This window comes from Suncus etruscus, chromosome 2 (genome assembly GCF_024139225.1).
Source record: "Suncus etruscus isolate mSunEtr1 chromosome 2, mSunEtr1.pri.cur, whole genome shotgun sequence".
Lineage (NCBI taxonomy): Eukaryota > Metazoa > Chordata > Mammalia > Eulipotyphla > Soricidae > Suncus > Suncus etruscus.
In genome coordinates this window covers 50,647,531-50,658,007 of record NC_064849.1, presented here as the reverse complement: position 1 = coordinate 50,658,007, position 10,477 = coordinate 50,647,531, and the positions used below count along the sequence as shown (strand labels likewise).

At 33.2% G+C, this 10,477-nt stretch overlaps 1 non-coding gene across 1 annotated transcript; it reads right to left on the bottom strand.

Moving 5' to 3' along the window:
• Positions 1 to 566: 566 nt before the first annotated feature.
• Positions 567 to 674, bottom strand: LOC126002325 (U6 spliceosomal RNA). The gene has a single exon (XR_007493067.1). It is a non-coding gene; the product is annotated as a U6 spliceosomal RNA (small nuclear RNA).
• Between the last annotated feature and the right edge of the window lie 9,803 nt (positions 675 to 10,477).

Below are 10,477 nucleotides of genomic sequence, written 5' to 3'. Positions count from 1 at the left end.
TTACAAAAATTAAAATAATAAAATAAATAAATTAGCTTGAGGTTTTTGAAAACACTGAAGAAAAGTTAATTATAAACTTAATTGCAAAGTTAATTACAAACATTTTGGTGACCTTGGTATGATTTTCAAATGCAAAGATTTATTAAGCTGTGCAGTGTTATAAAATTTGGGACATAATAAAATTATGTGTTGAGATTTACAAAAGTAAATCTATCCAGAGTCCTACACCAGTTCCCTCACAGTTTTTATTTTGGTAGCAATGTGACTGTGGCTCATGTAACTATCCTTTTGTTGTTCAGTTATAGACATTTTTGCTTCTGTTCCTCTAGGTCAGATTAGCAATCCTGACTTATCTTTGTGGGAAAGTTATTGGTTCCAGATCAGTGTCGTAGATAGTCTCAGTATCAGCATTTAAACATGTTCTTCACTCAATCTAGTAGAGACACAGTAAAACTTTGTGGTTAAACATGTAAGACTCTGGAATTTGACAGCTTGCCATTTACAAGCTGAGTGATTCTAGTTCTGTCATTTAACCTCTCTGTGCTGTATAGTCTAAGCTATAAAATAAAAAATGACAACTTTTATAGTATTAACTTTTCAGTTTTTTTATTGGGGCCATGCTAATCTTCTCTGTATCATTCTAATTTTAGTATATGTGCTGCCGAAGCGAGCACAACTTTTCAGTTTTGATGTGGTTATCAATCAGTTCATGAAAATAAAGTACACTGAAGTGTATGCCAGTCTTCAGTTTCTATAAAATCTCACCTAACAGGACAATATACATTTGCATATGATGCATAAGCTCTTTCTATACAAGTTCTATAATCAACCATCACTGCTGACCACCCTGACTGTTCGTCCAGAAGTCAGGGAAACCACAAGAGACACAAAAGATTAGGAAGTTGAGATCTGTGAATGTCAAGTTACTTTTCTAAATTCATAAAGTTAATTGGCATTCTGCAGGGAGATAATATGTCTCTGTTTTAAAAGAAACAAATAATCTAGAGGTTTTATGTCTACTCTTTTAATGAAGTTTAAGCTCATAAAATAACAATAATGAACAATAAAACCATCCAATTATACCAGACTATTTCCCTTGTTGGAGCATTGAATGTGACATACTTTCATTTAACTAACTTGGAATCTATAAATAAATTAAATAATGATTCACCATTTTTTAAATTTTATTTAATTATTTATTTGTTTATTGGTTTTTGAGTCACACCCAGCAGCGCTCAGGGGTTACTCCTGGCTCCACTCTCAGGAATCGCTCCTGGCAGACTCGGGGGACTATATGGGACACAGGGATTCGAACCAATGACTTTCTGCATGAAAGGCAAATGCCTTACCTCCATGCTATCTCTCCGGCCCCAACATCATTTTTATTTTTAACCACTTATTTCTTTAAAGTTCTTGAAACTATGAATGCCAATTTAAATAATAATTTTACATTTCCCCAAATAAAACACATTTAAAGAAATAGTAATGTTGAAGAGACAGAAACTCTATCACCTACAGGTCAGATTATAGGCATTGTATCTGGAGTTCTAGTATGCGTGTATGTGCATATGTGTGTGTATGTCTAAGTGTGGGTCTGAGTCAATGCAACAAAGAGTAAATGAAAAGAAAAAAGTGGGGAGTCTTGTAATGAGTGAACAAAACAATGTCCTTTTAAACTTCATGGTACAACAAGCATTTTGAGAAGAGGATGGGTGGAAATTTCATTGATCAGTTACCTTACTCTAAAATAGATACTTAAGGATTAAAGTTTGTAATTTTTAGAGATTTTTAGATTTTATGGACTCATGCAATGGATAAAAGATGGCAAAAGAATTGTAGCACAGATTTTTTTAAATTCAAAACTCATAACATCATGTATTAATATTTTGTATATTTTCATATTGCACATATATTATATGGTTTTATGATTAAATTATGGAAATTGGTAAAGATGATGATTTAGCAGTCAATATGACAGTTTATTAACATATTATCAATAAATAAATCAAATGACTAATTTAAAATCTGGCTGAATGTTAGTATAACTCTAACACAAGCAGTGACATTCCTACCAGCAAACTCTAATATCTAATTATTTGTATTAACCAATAGCATAAGCTAAAAAAGTTATCCTGAGCCATAGGTAGTACAATGGGTAATGTTCTTGCTTTACATGTTGTCGCATGTTTAATCCTTGACATCCCAGATAATCCCTCATCCAGCCTAGAGTAATTCCCCCCACCTTTTTTTTTTTTTGTTGTCTTTTCATTCTTTTTGTTTTTTTTCTTTTCTTCAAGAGTGATTTTTGAGCACAGTGCATGAAGTGAACCCTGAGAACCACTGGGTTTGCCTCCTATCTCTTGACAACTTAGTTTAAAAAAATTGTCTAAGAAACAAAATACATGTAAAAAGTTTTCTGGGAGGAAAGTGATATATTGCTAAAGAATAATAATATTCCTGGGGCCAGAAAGATAGTATAGAGTTTGCATCTCATATGGTTCCTGAACCCACTAGGAGTAATCCATGAGCATTGCTCATGATGTGGCTAAAATTTCAAACCAAACCAAATCAACCAACCAACCAAACAAACAAACAAAATAGTAAAAAATAGTTAATGTTCCTATGCTGAAAGAGTAGATGAGGAACATCTAGTGCAGCATTGATTTCTTTGACTTATGAAGTGACATGTACTTTACCAGGAAGATTTATATTATGATAATGAATTATTTTCATCATAAATGTAGTTATTTAAAAATAATCTTCCAGTCATGACTAATTTTGTAACGGAGTGACTCATATGTCTCACCATTAAATATGGGAAAAAGTACTTTCTGATTTTTAAGTATAACCAAAGCTTTGTGTAGTTAATCTTTAGATGTATATCTGTCTATGTAGGTTGAATATTTTAAGTTAAATAGAAGAAATTCTTTGGCATTTGTTACAAAGGAAAATTAACAATTGTCAGTATTAGAGGGCTTTTGCATATATACTTTAGTTATTTTTCCCCCATCAATTCAAAGTCTGATCTCTATTCAGAATTGCCTGCATCATAACTCACATAAATTGTCCTCCAAATCAGATCTCTATTGTAATTTTTACTAACAGAGAGCCCTTTGAACAAATCTTTTTGCTTTATTTCAGTTTGTGCACCCACACCTTATATTGGCTGTGAGTTACATCTGGCAGTGCTTGGAAATTTTAACTTATAATTTCTGCATGCAAAGCATGTGCCAAACTCTCTGTCCAGGCCTTAGCTAATCATTCTTGCTCTAAGTCTCAGGAGTGTTTTAGAAGCTTCAAACCAATCAGAAAATTTCCTAAAATGGTAGGGACTTTGCATGAATCTTTAGTTAAGGAAAGTATCTTAATTTTTCAGTTTCTGAATAGATTGAATTTATTAACTTCTAAACATTTTGAAAGGTAAGAGAGAATATAGGTAAGAGAGAAAAATGTTTTTGCATTATGGGTACCCAGTAGCAATATCTCTGATATGCAAATAGAATACCTATGGGATACTCTGATTGAAGGAACTATAGATGTTCAGATGCCCAGCAAGTATTACTGGGCAAATCAACAGCTAAATTAAAGAACCTGATACCAAGGATAATGACCAGAATTTCTTCTCTCTGTTAAATAATTCTATTCAATCACATGGGAAGTGTGTCAATTCCTAACTTTGTGAATGATAGATAATTATGCTATGGCAAGAGATTCAAACATTTGAGCAAATAGAACTACTTCTAATGCATGTTGGACCTCCTCACTGTTCCACTGAATCATATCTGGCTTATACATAAAATACATATAAATTCATATGTATACATAGAACATATACAAAAGAAATTAATAGCTTTACTTTGACAACAAATATATATATATATATATATATGTATAATGGTTTGGATGAATACACCTGTCTGTACCCATAAGTTACTCCACTTCTGACTTTACCATTGGGATGAGTAGTAGAGGGATACTGGGAAAGATAAAAGAAGGAATAAAAATTTATATTTAGAAAATACACAACAAAAAGCATTCAAGGATCTAGAGCAGCCTGGAACATATTTTTTTCTCACACTCTGATGTATGGTTATGAGATACCCCAATATGGAAATAGGATTCTTTTTCATTTAAAATATTGATTTGCATAAGTGCTTAGGACCGAATCACTAGAAAGTTAACTAAGAAGTTAAGACCTGACTCTAGTCTTAAGGCATACATACAACTATGGCATAAGAAATAAAAATAGTAAATATCTACTTTAGAAAGTTTCAAAATATTTTCAGTTGAAAAACTTAGAAGTTTTTTTTATTTTGGAATGTGGAGAAATTTTTTGTTTTTTATTTTAAATGGTAATCTATTAGCTTGTATAATATACAATACTATAATATAGTACTCAGGTGTTGCTAATACAACCTAGTGGTATGTTATGTATACTCCACTTAAGAAATTTTTCTGAGGAGCAGAGAAGTAATATAGAGGTTAGGACATTTATCTTGTATTGACTGATCCTAGCTTAATCCTTGTGCTCCATACAGTTGGTCCCCCCAACATTGCCAGTAATGGTCCAGGGGTACAAAACCAGGCATAGGTACCTGAGCTTTATGGAGTTTACCCCCACATAAAGAATATTTCTGTGGATAAACCTGTATAATAACAACATGTAAAACATTGTTTTTGGCTTTGAAAAAAGTATGACCTGAGATTTAATTAATTTTACAAACTTTACAAACTATTAAAAAGCTTAAGACTACTTCTGTCCTATTAGATATTTTACCTTTTTTCAATTAAAATTACTCAGGATGGCAATATATGACCTTGTTTTAGTTATTAAATGAAAGGATTACTTACAAAATAGTTATTAATTACCAATAAGAAAAATCCTTTGCATATTAAATTAATTTTTCTGTAAAAATACTTAGCTTTAGAATTGTATTGTTCACATCCACATACTACAATTCTCTTGTACAAATAACTGAAAGTTTAATTTAAAAATATTTAAATAGCCCTTTTTAGAAAAATACTCTGCCATAATTTGCAAAAATTTGCATTGCAATGAGTCCTAGTTAAGAATGAATGTTCTATATAAATGAAGAAAAATATATTCTTTTTTCAAATCACTTCCTTTGACCTAAGTAACAAGGACTCACTCCATGATGACAGTTTTCCTGATTCAGAAATACTGCAGAGGTGATGCAAGGGTGATTCAGGACAGGAGATGATGATGACAAAATTTTTTTGCTTACTGAGAATTGCCATCTATATTTCCAGTGATTAAAATGACTATATATACATATATATCTTATAATTAACAGTAAAGCAAGGCACTGGTAGAATCTGATAATCACATTTGTTATATTAAAACATATATAATTATATATTACAAAACTAATATTTTTTACATAGCTCATCTTCAAGTGCACATGTTTTACTTTTCTGATTACAGTAAAAGTGTATGGTTAGCTAAACTATTATGTTTTACAATAATTGAGACATCAAATATTCTCTAAGTATAATATTGAAACAATATCATGAGAAGGATATTGAGAAGAGGTAGTGATGCACATGGTAATCAATGTCTTCGAGTGTCTATATATTGATGGTGCCAGTAACTAACCACACAGTATCTATGTATCCTCTGTAGACACATATTCTTTCAAATATGATTCCCAACACATCCTGAAGATTTGTACATTTCTACATTGTACTATTCTATGGCCATTTCAAACATCATAGGGGCATGACTGATAGTAGTTGGTAGGATGCTTGCCCACCACACAAACAATCCTGGTTTGATCCCTATCATCACATATGGGTACCCCAAGCACCTCCAGGAGTGATTCCTCAGTGTAGGAGTCAGCCCTTAGCGCTGCCAGATGTGACCCCAAAACAAATAAGTATCACAGAAGTGTATGTTATAATATACTTTTCTCCTATATCTCATATTTCATTTAGTGACATATAATTCTTAAAGAAATATAATAAATAATTTTACAAAGACATTTTATATGAAATACAGATGCTTATGGATGTTTACGGATGAATATGTGTCCTTGTACATGTGAGTACCCCCAATAAGGTTTAGTGTATAAAATGCAATCCAGTGATTTAGATATCAGAATTTTAGATCTGAAGCAAAGTTGGGATTGCCTTAAGTACTTAAATCCATTTGCTTTCTTCACTGGCTGGCAACATATTATCTAGCCCCACTTGATCATCCAGTTATCCAGTTGCTAAGTATTGCACGAAGGGTAGGAAAAGTAGCTCAGAGAATAAGTAATACTTAGAATAAGTGGAAAATAGTTATGTTAAAACAATAACACTATGTGGTAAAATTATGTGTAAAATTCTGAGAGCCTAAGAGAGGCTGATGAAAGTCTTGCCAAGGTGATGCTACTTAAATGGTGTCTTCACTGAGCAGTAGACATTTGAAAGATAAATGAAAAAGAGCCAAAATTTCAACCCACAGAAAAAATCCAGCACAGAAAGTTTTGCTTGAAAACAAGATTTTTAAAGCAAAAGACGCTTCTACCATAATTCCTTGTTAAACAAATTTCTTTGTGTTAAATACAAAGAAAGAAAGAAAAATAAACTAATAAACAGTCAAACAAAATAGTGGGCAAAATTGTTACTGTATAAGGGGATATCCAATAAGAGTTATAAGAGTTAAGGGAATACATCTAATACATATAATTTATTTATATATTTGCATGTCTCTTTTATGTCATTAAAAATAGTCAGGAGGAGAGTGCTGAATCCTGGATGCCATTTTGGTCTGTGAATAAGGGGATTGGTGGACGTGTTCCTTAGGCTCGCACAATAATACATTGTGCATAGGTGCATCATTATCTTTTGCATAGGTACAGAAAATTGGAAACAAGTTATTATCTAGAGATAGGAACACAGATTTTGGAATGCAGTTAGGCCTTATACCCTGAACACTGGCATAATGACTTGGCTCAGGCCTTCAAAGAATGGGCTTTGCCCATAAACCCCTGAAGCATTGACCATCTACGGAAACGTTCACGATTTTCTACAACATGACCAGGAGGCAAACCCCAACCAGGGAGACTCTACCACTACCCTGGCATTGACTTTACTCCAAGGAGTGTTCCCTTGACACCCAGATGACTCAGCAACAGCAGCAACTTGCTTGCGGGGCAGTATGCTCTGCATCTGATGGTGAGGTGAAACTGGAGGATACTCCACATCTTGACTGATGAAACACAGAAACCAGAATCCTTCTGGCACAGAAACCAGAATCTTTAACTACAGAAACTGGACAACAACAAGGGCTATGTGTGAAAATAAATTTCACCACAGAAAATGACTAAGGGGTTGGAAAACCTAGTATGCCTGGAGCCCAGAGTCGGTCTTATGCCAGAGAACTTCAGGGATAAATTTTCTTTGTATTTAGGATAAGGCTTTTTACCCCCCATTAACCCATATTTTGTTGGGCCTATGCAAAACACACTTGCCACTCTTACACCATTATTGCTGTATTTGTTTATAACTCTTCTTTTTTAAAAAAAGAAGAATTTACTAAACTTTCTTCTGATGATTCATTGAATTCAATGTGAGGCAATAGTTTTAAAAAATACTCTTCTTTCTCTTCTTTAGTTTTCTTTCAACTTTCTATTTTTTTTTAAAGAAAAACATGTTGCTTTTGGTCTTCCTAAAAATGTATTATTATAAGTTATGTCAACTATGTAATGCATTTTCTTTAAAAAAATTTAAAAAATGAAAAACAAGATTTTGTTTATATGCTTGGCCTTTTAATATATGAGATCCTCCTTAAGTACTGATCAATAAAGAGCAAGAAATCGCTTGTTACTCATTCACTAACCATTCACTTAGTGCCATAATACAGCAATTATTAGATGAAAACCTTGTCTCATGTGTCTAAAGTAAATTTGCTTTTTATCACCCCAAAATCTCATTTTAAATTAGGAAGCAACATGGAAAATGAAGACTAGCCTCACTAGCCTCAGTAGGAAGATGCACAGACCATTGGAGATAGAATAAAAACTAACGATATTAAAGAGGAAGCTTGGAAAGACCTATAGGAAAATGCAACTAAAATCATCTTATAGACTCTGAGAACCTCACTTGATCACTATTCATTAAATCATTTATATTCACCACATTTCTCAGAGTCATTATGGAAAAATTATTTCACAGAGGTTATCATGCCTCCTCCATCTAAAATCATTGCTGGTAACAAAATCTAGTTTCTTCTCTTTGGATGAAGTCAAATGAATCTCAACATTTGTGATGCAGTTTACTTTCTTTTTTGACTGTTCAGAGAATGGTAAAAATCTCCATATGTTTCACTAAAATCTGCTTCCCTGTTAATTTCCTCCCCCAGGGAGTCCCTGAGAAATAGGATTAAATTAATATCTTCTCTTCAGACTGGATTTTATTCAACATTGGAGAAAGAAATGAAAAAAAAAAAAACGTATCTTCGGGCCTCTAAAATTACTTTCAGCCCTCTAAAATTACATAAGTGCAGGAATTAAAAACAAGCAAACATACAGGTATCCTATCACTTTTTTTCTGGACTGCCTATTTACCAAAAATATCAGTCAGATTCTCTGTTGATCTATATCCTTCAGATCTATGAATATAAATCATAGGACTATTTTCCCTCTTTGGTGATGCAAAGCTAGTAGTCAAATTGACTTCTTTCCCTAAAGAAAAATAAAAGCTAAGACCTGAAAATTAACAGAAGTTAACTGAACAACGAATGAGTCACATACAGAGGAAACAGCACCTGTAATATGGTTTATAAATCCCAGAGATGAAAGTAAGATATGTTTAGGGAACCAAGAATTGTTCTTTTTTGGAATATAAATTCTGAGAAGCTGCAAAGTAAGAGATGAAGCTGAACAAGTGAGCAGAAATAAGCTCACTTGGAATTTTGTAAGGCATGAAGGAATTTAGGCTTTTTTTTTTTTAAAGACAATGGGAAGTCATTAAAGTTTATTTTATAATTTTGCTTACTTTCCTCCATGACGTTAATTATTGTTTCAATGGCCAGGAATCACACACACTTGGTTGTTGTGATTGCACAGAATTGGTTAAATCAGCCAGAGACCATACTTCACTCTATGCCTGGGGATCAAAAAATGGCAAAACCACCAAGATTACACCGGACATGCGGGTCAGTGCTGCTGAGAAAGCCTTCTGTCTTATAACTACAAGGCAGAAGCCATTCTACCACTGTGCCATCCATCCCACAGGCCCTTAATTAAATGGTTTTAGGAAAGTGATACCATGACCAAATGTGGTTACATAATTTTGCCATTTTGAGAATAATGATTTCAAGAACCAATTCTGGAAGCTCAAGACCTATATATACAGATAGTAACAATGACTGAGAAATAAATCTGATCTGGAGTAGAATTATGTTGATAGGGATAAAAAAAAGTGTTAAGGGATATAATTGATTAGATATTGTTTTAATGTTGAGATTAATGCAGAAAAATGAGTGACTGCTAGATTTCTAGTTTGGGGATCTGAACAGAGAGTGAAATTGGTACTAAAAGATATAAGAAAGTGAATAACTGAGATATAAGAAAGAAAAAGATATAAGAAAGAAAGTCAATTATGGAAAGAGAACTTGGAATTAAAAATATAAGAAAGTAGGAGCAATAGCACAGTGGTGGCATGTTTGTCTTGCACACGGCAGACCCAGAACAGACCTGGGTTTGATCCTGGAGTCCCATATGGTCCCCAAGCCAGGAACGATCTTTGAGCATAGCCAGGAGTAACCCCTGAATGTCACTGGGTGTGGCCCCCAAACCTTATACATATTTCATATATATTTATAAGAAAGTAGATAATTGAAGGTTTTTAATTTAAAGCATTGTGATTTGTAAAGTTATTCATAGTTGAGTTATGACCAGTCAGCACCAAGCCCAAAGTTATTCATAGTTGAGGTATAGTCCAAATAGCACCAATCCCACCACTGTCAACTTCCCTCCACCAATGATCCCAGAATCAATCCCATACCTATGCACCCTCTAGTCTCCCATCAAAAACAGGTACCTTTTTAAGTTTTATTATTAAAATTTGAGTCTTATTATTTCAGTGTTGTTGACTCCATTGTTTGAATATTTAGTTCTTAACACTACTTTAACACTACAAATGTACTTGAATCCCCTTGACCACTGTCCTCCCATTACTTCACATCTGTCTTTCTCCTCCTCTCTCTATTTCTTTCCTTCTCCTCACTATACTCTGGAACCAAGAACCTTATAAATCATCTCATTTAAGCCATTACATTCCCTCATGCAGTTATTCTAAATACTGCATATAAGTGATATCATCCTATATTAATCCTTACTATTTAACTTACTTAATTTAATGTGACATATTCCAGTTCTATCAAATTGTATGATTGCATCATTCCTTAGAGCTATGTAGTTTCTCTTTTATATATGTACCACATCATCATAATGCACTCATCTGTTGT